At 30.3% G+C, this 9791-nt stretch overlaps 1 long non-coding RNA gene across 1 annotated transcript; it reads right to left on the bottom strand.

Annotated features, from left to right (window-relative positions):
• Positions 1-252: 252 nt before the first annotated feature.
• On the bottom strand, positions 253-9585 carry LOC123299617. Its single transcript, XR_006535352.1, has 3 exons — positions 9542-9585; positions 7809-7810; positions 253-372 (listed from the first exon to the last, which is right to left on the bottom strand). It is a non-coding gene; the product is annotated as an uncharacterized LOC123299617 (long non-coding RNA).
• Between the last annotated feature and the right edge of the window lie 206 nt (positions 9586-9791).

Genomic DNA, 9791 nt, shown 5'->3' with positions numbered 1-9791 from the left:
TGTGAAACATTCTAAAAAAACAAAAAAAAAAATCTAGAACATTCTTGCGAATATTTCTTTAAGATACTGGTTCTACGGAACTTTTTTTTCCTTAGATGTTTTTCTAGAACTTCAAAAGAAAAAACAAATTTTTTGTTGCAAATTTTTGCGAAAAAATGCAAAAAAATGTCAACAAAAACTCTATTTTTTAATTGAATTTATTTGTTTGCTAATAATTGCTATAAATTAAATTGACACCTTTATCTTGTGGCTGATACCTCGAAGAACAAAATTAACTTTGGAACGTTTCATTCGGTCCAATAGTTTTTTCACAATTTCATTTTGCACTAGATGTCTGAAAAAAAGTGGTTGACTTTGAGCAGACCGCAAGGTCTGAGTTTTTATCCAATCGCAATCTGCTGGACGAGAACAATAGGGCAAAATAGAAATTTTATTTAGCAATTTTGTTCCTTATACCCATATTTAATATTAAGAATAATTACAGGTTCGAAAATTCCTTATTTGCAAAATTAATTTTCTCAACGAATTTTCAACTTAACGAGTTAACGATGCGGTTTTAAAATTTGCTTCGAAAAGTGCTTCGGCAAGAATAATTTTAAATAAATAGACCTCTCTAACACGGTTTGGGACCGATGTAGAGCCCATTTTGTTTTATTTTTTAAACAACGATTATGACCTTCAACTTCTTATTACGAAAAATTTCAAATTTCTGGAAGTTTCATGTCCGCAAACGAAGTAGAGATTTTTAAAATCAAACTGTGTATTACCTGTGCTGCTTGACGATGAAAGTTCTGACGTATGTTGGGATTTGTTTGCTCTTTTGATACACTTTGAGTCGCTGTAATGTTTGTAACAATTACTGTGAATTTTCAACGATCCTCCTTTGTTCTTAAAATTCTCTAGATGCGACCTTTTGCCGACATTTTTTTTGCTACATGACAAAAGGAAAGGTTTTGTGCTTCTTTTCTAGTTACTTTTATTCCATCAATAGGTAACGGAGTATCAAATGTTGCAAAATGTTTTTAAGGCCATTCATTTTTTTTATTTTTTCATAGCAACAAATTCGAGATGACAATCGCGGATTAAAAACAGAAATAGGCCATACCTTTGTTCCAAACCTTGCTAGAGCGATTTATTTATTTAAAATTCTTCTTAACGAAGAACTTTTCGGAGCCACTTCAGAAATTAAAACCACTTTTGACCTGTGACCAACAACAACACGTACAATCCGTAATTCTATTAGCCTAAAAATGTATACAAATACTTCAGCTAGAATTTTAGTTGAACTTTTTTTTTATTTGATGCATAGTTTTTTATATAATTTGTAAAAAAGTGATTAGAACTCCCAAATACTCTCTTATAAACAATAAAAAAGTAAAATTTCAAAGTTGCATTAATTTTATCTGTATTACCATGATATTTTTTTCAATTTTATTAGGCTAATACTGTACTATAAGAACATACTTTGCATAGTGGCCGTAAAAGAGAGGACCGTAAAAAAACCGTAATCATTTTTTTTCCCACAAGGGTTCACTAGCCTAGCACTTATGTTATTAACTTTTGAATTGTGTGGTTTAATATTATGTTACTGACCACTTCATCGCTGACTTCTAAATAGAAATAAATAACTTTTTCTTATTTTCTAAATAAGAATTTATATAAATAGTAAATAAAAAGATGAATTGCTTTATAAGTACAGTGTATTATATTTAATATAATAAAAGTTTGTGTCTTGAATGAATAAGATTGATAACTCATTCAATTCCCATAAAAAATGAAACAATTTATTAAGAAGAAGATTATTTCTTTTTATTACAATTTTACAATGATGACATTCTTACTCTATATATATATGAAATATATACAGGACGTTTTTGTACCATCTAGGGATACTAATATCACTAGTATGAAAGAATACATCCGTTAAGCAATGTATCTAAGTGAGAGGTATTATATGTGTTGAGCATGTAGTTGTAAGACTACAGATACGATACGACAGATCTTCTCTTGTGTGGATGCATCCTACAACTACATGTTCAACACATGTATATAATACCTTTCACTTAGATGCATTGTTTAACGCATGTATTCTATCATACTAGTGATATTGGTATCCCTAGATGGTACAAAAACGGATTGTATAAAGGTATACTTTGTTTAGTCCAAAGTTTGAAACGCTTAAATATAGATGTTACGAACCTTTTGGTCTAAGTGTATATAAAATCACCTAACTAGATCATTTCCGGCTGTCCGTCTGTCTGCCTGTTTGTCGTTCTGTCAACACGATCTCAAAACTAAAACAGATATCGAGCTGAAATATATTAAATATATTAAATATTTTATAATGTGCTTAGGACTTAAAAAGTGAGTAGTTCGTAAATGAGCACATAGGGCAATTGAAACCGTTAGAAACCTGTTTATCCGTAAAAGCACAAATTATATAATACGTTTTATATGGGAATATCAGTTATATGTGTGGGATATGCATGTATGGCTATCGTTTTTTTAACTTACATGACGTAAAAAAACAAACCATTGCGTAAACAACATTGTCTTTACACGGTATTTCACGAATTCCGTACTTTTGCTCTATAGGTGTTTAATATAATAAAATAAATAAATAATTTTTATTTTTTTTTGATCCAAGACTTTACATCGCAAATAGTTCCTTCATTAGTGAATTTTTACAATGAATTCCTTCATTAATCAACGAAAACAAAAATTATTCGAAATAGTTAGAATATAAATATAGCTCAGTTATAACATTCATATGTGCCTAAACGAATCATAAGATTTAAAATCGTAGAGACCAAATTGAAGTACCTACACTTACAGTATTAACCAGTTATTCATTTAGAAGGAACGACCTAATCATCAGAATTGTTCGAAGGTAATGAAAAAACTTTTTAGTATGGGAAATATTCCGTATAGCAAGTCATACAAGTCTAAGGTATTGGAATTGAATTGAAAGCTCATACAGGGCAAATAACTAACAAATGAGTAAGGCTTTCGACTTCGTTACTTCTACAAAGAGTGCAAACGGCAGCCAAATCAGATACATAACTTATTTTGCTGATCACGATACGTAAAATGTGGTTGTTACAGTTACAAAATTGTACGAAAACTCGAATGAATGACAGGGGACAGTGGAAAGCCAAATATTTCTCGAATCCACCACTTCAGACTATCAGGTTTTTGTACATCAAGTTGTGACATGACAAAGCAATTATTTCACTGTCTTCTAGTTCATAGAAAGTTTGAAAATTGTTAAGGATTGTTGTTATGCAGGCTTTCGAATACGTAATACCCAATTCAACTTTGGTTGACTAAAGTCGGAAGTATTAGCCAGGTTAAGAGGCCGCCTATGACAGAGTTTCGGGTACCTTTCATTACCCATGAGCGTAATTTAACGCAACCATGAAAGTGCTACCTTTATTTCTCTAAGAGCCAACGGTTAAGAACCCGTTTCAAGACAAACTACATAATTGGGTACATTTCTCGAGAGCTGAAGAAGTTGTTTAAAAAACCCTACTTAAAAGCTTTTAATTTCAGGTAAATAACGTAGACTCTACACTGGGGAACAGTATAGTAAGGTATTAAATACGCATGAATGATAATTTATATATTATAGCTTCCCAAGAAATGGACTTAGATCAAGTTAACGTAGCCGATGTAGTTAACGTGTAACAGAACATATATCAGCTTTTATATCATTTATCAACAGAACTTTTGGTACCAAAGTTTCAAGCGCCTGATGAAACAAGGAGAAGATCGGGAGCGGTACTCCTAAGAAATGAAATGTGTTCACAACTTCAAACCACAGCTTTTCAAATTTGTGACTTTGTGAACTTTGAGGAATTTTACAACCATTTCCGAATATCATAATTTTTGAAGTTATTGACAATTAAAGTATTCTTTTTAGCATAAAGGGAAAGTAATACAATTTTTTAGTCAAATAGGAGTATCTATCGCCCAGAATTACAAGGTCATCAACGTATAGAAACATGAAAATATCACGGAAACCAATCTTAAGTCTACGAGCACCTTTCTTGCGAAAAATAAGTTTCGATGTCATTAATAAATGCTGAGTAAATGCCAGGGGCTTTACGATTAACCCTGTAAAACTTCTTCATTCACAGGGAACTCTTTACTTAGTTCGGCCTTAATTTTGACATAAGCATTATCATATAAATTCTTTAACATTCTCATTATTTTCCCGCTGATACCAAAAGAAAAAAGCTTGTCGTCTTCTATGAAGCCGAAGCTGTAATTGGACTTTAGAGGTAAGGACAAAAATGTTATGCAAACAGATATATAATATGCATTAAAAAGTAAAAAAATACAATAATATATTGTAATTAAAATTATAGTTATTTTTGGAGTCGGTGTCAGCCAAGGAAACAACTCTGACAGAACAGTTTGCTACATTAGCTTGGCTGATACAAACTCCAAAAATAACAATAATTTTAACTACATTATATTATCGTTATTTTTTTACTTTTTAGTGCATATTATTTTGTTTTGGAAAAGTTTATCTTTTGAAGTCGGTAATTTTGCGATTTTTATTGAATCTTAAATACACTAACCAGAGACAATATCACTAAAAGTTATGTAGTTTTGATATCTTATTTAAAAAAAAATAAAATATGTAATATTGTATTGCAAATAATTTGTTATATATTATATACTATGATATGATAATTTTTCCACAGGCAAACACGCTTGACTTTTTGAATTGCGAATTGGTCGATTAGATCTTCACAATCTAAACATTGAAGTAAGTCCGATTCGATGCATAGAATAGCTAAGCTATTGAGTCTCTTTGCACTCATTGTAGAACGTAAGTAGTTTTTAACCCTTTCTAAACAAGAAAACGAGCGTTCTGCGCCACAGTTTGTAGCAGCTAAAGTAACAATTATTCTATATGCGATTTCTACGTTTGGAAACTCAGTGTAAAGGTCGTTTGCTCACAAAAGTTTCGGAATATCGGAAGGTGAATTTTTTTCCATCGTTTATTCAGTGCAATAAGCATGGCAAAAATAACCAAATTTAAATTTTATAATTAATGCAATTTAAAAATCAAATATAACCATTTCAAATCTTCAAAGAAATGAATCAATTAAATTTTTTTGAAGACAAGTTTTCACTTAAGGTACCAAAATTATGATTTACAGTCGATTTCGATTTGACAAATATTGTATGAGTCGAATTTCTTGAATTATCTATTAAATGATTAAGTAATTAAATGATTAATTTAAAAAAATTAAAATTTCTATTTAGAAATTTTGATGACAATAAAAAAATTTTTTTACACTTTCCAAATTTTGCCTTTCTAGAAAATTTGCCACCCTGGGTTCCAGCCCCTGCTGCCCTAGTGTAAATCCACCCCTAGCAGTAACTAATTTGTCACTAAAAAAAGAAGCATCAAAATTGGTTAACCCAGTCGAAAATTCTGAGGTAACACACATAAAAAAAAAATCAGTCTAATTGATAACCTCCTCCTTTATTTTTCGAAGTCGGTTAAAAATATAAATCAGAATAATGAAATAGAGATAAAACACTAGTGGGGTATGCTCAACTGAAGATAATCAAAGACACTATATAATTCACGTTAACACAAAATATGTTTAGCATACACAATCTGAATTGCATCAATAAATTTTATTTTCTGTTTTAAAATTTTTGACGTTTGTTACCCAATAATTTATGAACAAAATAATTCAAAGCTAAAAAGATTAAATAGAACTTTTGAATCAATCAATTAGGAAAATCGTGCACTTGAATGCACTAGGAGCAACGCGAAAAAATTTACACAACCACTACATATAACATTTACGATTTTTTAAAGAAAATTACTAAAATAAAACACACAAAAACTATTTATTGTTAAAACACGACTTGTTTACTTCAGGTTTTATGTAGGGATCCTAGGTGTGATATATGTTTATATATATTTTATGTTATATTTATGTTACAAATTTTTTTTTATATCTATATCCTATCAATAGCTATCAAAAGCATAAAAAAATTTTCATCGATTCAAAAATTTGAAAACAAACAATTGACTGAGTTAATTATTGAAATACCATGTATAGACAGTGTTGATTACCCAATCGTTTATTTTTTTATGTAAGTAAAGAAAGATATCCACTCCTCTTACACACAAATGCAATTCGTGCATTCGTACTATATGTTCCTGACCTAATTTCCGGACAGACAGACGAACAGAAGCACACACAGACAACCGGAAATGGAGTCTTTTGGTGATTTTATGAATACATATATAATTTTATAACATCAATATTTTTAAGCATTACAAACTTGGGACTAAACTTATACCAAAAATTCGATTTTAACTTAATATTTTCGAACCTTAACTTAATATTTTGGACGATTATAAAGACTTTTTGACTCGTGACATTTTTTATTTTACACCATCGTTTTCGATAATTTTATTTCATTTTTTCAAACACATATATCGAAGACGGTGAGGTAAGAAAAAAATTGTCATCAATTGTCAAACAATCAAAAAGTCTTTGTAGTTGTCTAAAATATAAAGTCATGTTGTTTTCAAATCTAATTTTTGACCAAAATCATAAAATAATCTATACATTCGTCAATATCATATTTCCTGCAAAAACAAGTTTTTTTTTTCAAAAGCTTATTTATCGTAAACGCGTAAACGGTGAGGTAAGGAGTAAAAAATATCAAGTCAAGTTCAAATAAAAAGTCATAGTATCAAATTTTTGATCAGAACCACAAAATAATCTATATTTTCCTCAATAACAAATTCTTGACAAAAATTTTTTTTTCAAACGCTTATATATCGATAACAGTGAGGTTTTATAAAAATTGCCAAAATACAAAAAATACTTAGAATCGTCCAAACTATAAGTAGTATTTAATTGCTTTCAAATAAAATTGTTTTCCGGAACCCCAAATTAAACTTTATTTTCCATAATAACGAGTTTTCGGTGAAAATTCGCATTTTATTTTTCCAAATGGTTACATTTGGAAAACGGCGAAGCGAGATAAAAAATTTCAGTAATCAAAAAATGCTAGGAATTGTTCATAATATGAAATAAAATAGTTTCTTTAAATGTAAAGCAAAGATAATGAATTGTCCGGAAGAAGGGTGAATCCCACCCTATGGAGAAAAATGGAAAAGGCACAAGTTCGCATGTATATGACTTTGTTCAGTTCACTCAGGCAAACTTTTTTTACCAGCACCCATATAATTCTATGAACGAGAAGTCAATATCTCAGTTAGACTCTTTTTTCGGTTTTCATTCCTCGATTAAATTGTAGAGTTGTATATTATATTAATCTAAGCTATAACTGTATAAAACAAAGGAATTTTTTCCAATTTTCTAACTGAATTCCTGTTTCTTTGTCTTTATTTTTTATCTACCTAAAGTAAAAATGCAACTAGGTACCGATGCAGATTTGTCACGTGAAAACATATCTAGAGATACAGACACAGATACTCTTGAAAATTAGTATCCGGGTATAGCGATTAAACAAATTCTAACAGCTTAGCTATTGGTATTGTTTCATGAAGATTAGTCACGGGCAGTAATTATCTTTCTTTGAAGCAAACCTACTGTCATCAATCGAGGCCATTGACCATTTGGGAATCTCTTATGTAAATACGATTTTTTTATTATAGTTTTACAAGCTCATAATCGCTAAAACTTATTGGCTGTCGAAAAAATTCCCGGCTATGAAGATCAGCTTAGGGAAGAGCAAAATGTAAAAGAAGAGAAATTGAGTGGACCTATTATATCGGAGGTTGCAGGAATCGGAACTCCTGGGTGAGGTTTTTATCAAGAAATAAACAATACTTTGAAATCTCTCAAATACTTTGTACGATTAAGGTTATTTATCAGAATCGAAGCAACACAAATTGAAGTATCGTCAAAAAAGGCAGGATTAGGTAAGATTATTTTAATTTCTGTACGATCATTTAATTGTTTTTATCAACACATAGTATAAAACAAAGTCGGTTCCCGCTGTCTGTTCCCATGTCCCTATGTATGCTTAGATCTTTAAAATAGATAAAGTGATTCAAGATTAAGGTTTTTATGTTAAATACATGCATATTATAGTAGAGAAACATTGATAATTTTAGAGGTTAGAAGAAATTGTGAATAAAAGCAGGGTAAGTGCCGGCATATTCAGTGAAGGTTATAAATACCAGTCCACACAATAATCTTTGTATTTAAAATTGAAGTTGCTCAGCGAAGCGAGTAATTCACTGCTAGTTTTCTATAATTATCAGCAAAAGTTTGAATTGTATGGCCAGTAGTGACAGCTAAGAGAACCACTACTTAACATGCTAAATATTGTATTTGACATCTGGATTTTCACCAAGTTCACGATCAAAAAATAAAACGATAGCTTTTTCTTAAGGAATTGATAAGTTCTCAAACAGCATCTTTGTCCACTTCATTGGTTAGAAATCTTAGATAAGCTGGAATTTTTTCAGTAAAAATAGGAGAGTTTGTAAGATAACTCCAATTCTTCGGGGATGAGTTATATTGTCGCAAACTGATGCTAGGTGCAAGATGCTAAAATTGCTGATTTTAAAACCGAATCATTTAGTTAAGCTGTAATTCTAAGATGATTTAGTTTTTTAATTAAAGAATATAATTATAATTTGCTATTCCGAAATCCGGCTTATGTTTCTTTATTCAGGGCGCAGGTGCTAGTTAACGCAACCACCCCCAAATCTGAAACGTACTTCATCCCAACCTAAGCTCAATAAGGAAAGAAAGAACTCACATTCATCCACCTTAACATAGAGTCTTCCAAAGCGCTCCTCGTACCATACAAACACTAACCTAACACACATACAGACATAGATAGCTACTTTACAATACAATATGTTAAACACACGTGTATAGTCACGTGTCGTATAATATCATATTTACTTGTACATATCATCAAAATATTTTATTATGTTTTCATATAATATTTAATGTTGCAACTGCATTCATGTTGCTGCTTGCTTAAGGGGTACAACGTCCAGTTAAAAATATGAACATGGTATATACCTACCCCTAATTCTAAAATATTATATATTTATTATTATTATTATTATTAATATTCTATTGTTGAACTAATTATGGTGTTGTCAACTTATAATCAAATATAATTAGTATTTGAATAGATGATAGATAGATATGTGTATGTTTACTTCATACTTTTTTATTAAGATGAGTTCAATATGTTTTTACGAACACGAACTGATTATATTAGTGTTGAAGTGTTTTGTTTCTTGCAACCTTCTTTTTGTTACCTTTTTTAGTCTTACCCCGTACAATAAAAATTTTAAATTTTATCTAATTTTATAAATAACAAGTGAAAACAAACAATTGATTGAGTTAATCGATTGGTTTTTTTACGTCATGTAAGTAAGCTCACACGAGTAAACAGTAATGTTTACGAAAACAAAAGTTGTTAATTTGTTTATAAGGAATACTTTTTACATTTACACAATTGTTCGATTTCTGATGGTTACAAAATGGGTTCTACGGACCCAAGACTCAATTGATCTATGTTGCTCAGTTACGAACTCGACCTCACTTTTTATGTCCTGAGCACACTATAAAGTCAGATCAATATTTTTTGTTTGTTTTTGAGTTATTGTGTTTTCAGGCGAGCAGATAGACAGACAAAGAGACAGACTAACAGACCGGCAGACGGATGGACGGACATACAAAAGGACAATCGAATATGGATTTTATGAACACCTATATCAAAATTTTGTTCGTAGCATCAATATTTTT

This window comes from Chrysoperla carnea, chromosome 5, assembly GCF_905475395.1.
Source record: "Chrysoperla carnea chromosome 5, inChrCarn1.1, whole genome shotgun sequence".
In the NCBI taxonomy this organism is placed as follows: Eukaryota; Metazoa; Arthropoda; class Insecta; order Neuroptera; family Chrysopidae; genus Chrysoperla; species Chrysoperla carnea.
The sequence above is the reverse complement of the archived record's forward strand: the minus strand, read 5'-3'. Positions and strand labels throughout refer to the sequence as shown.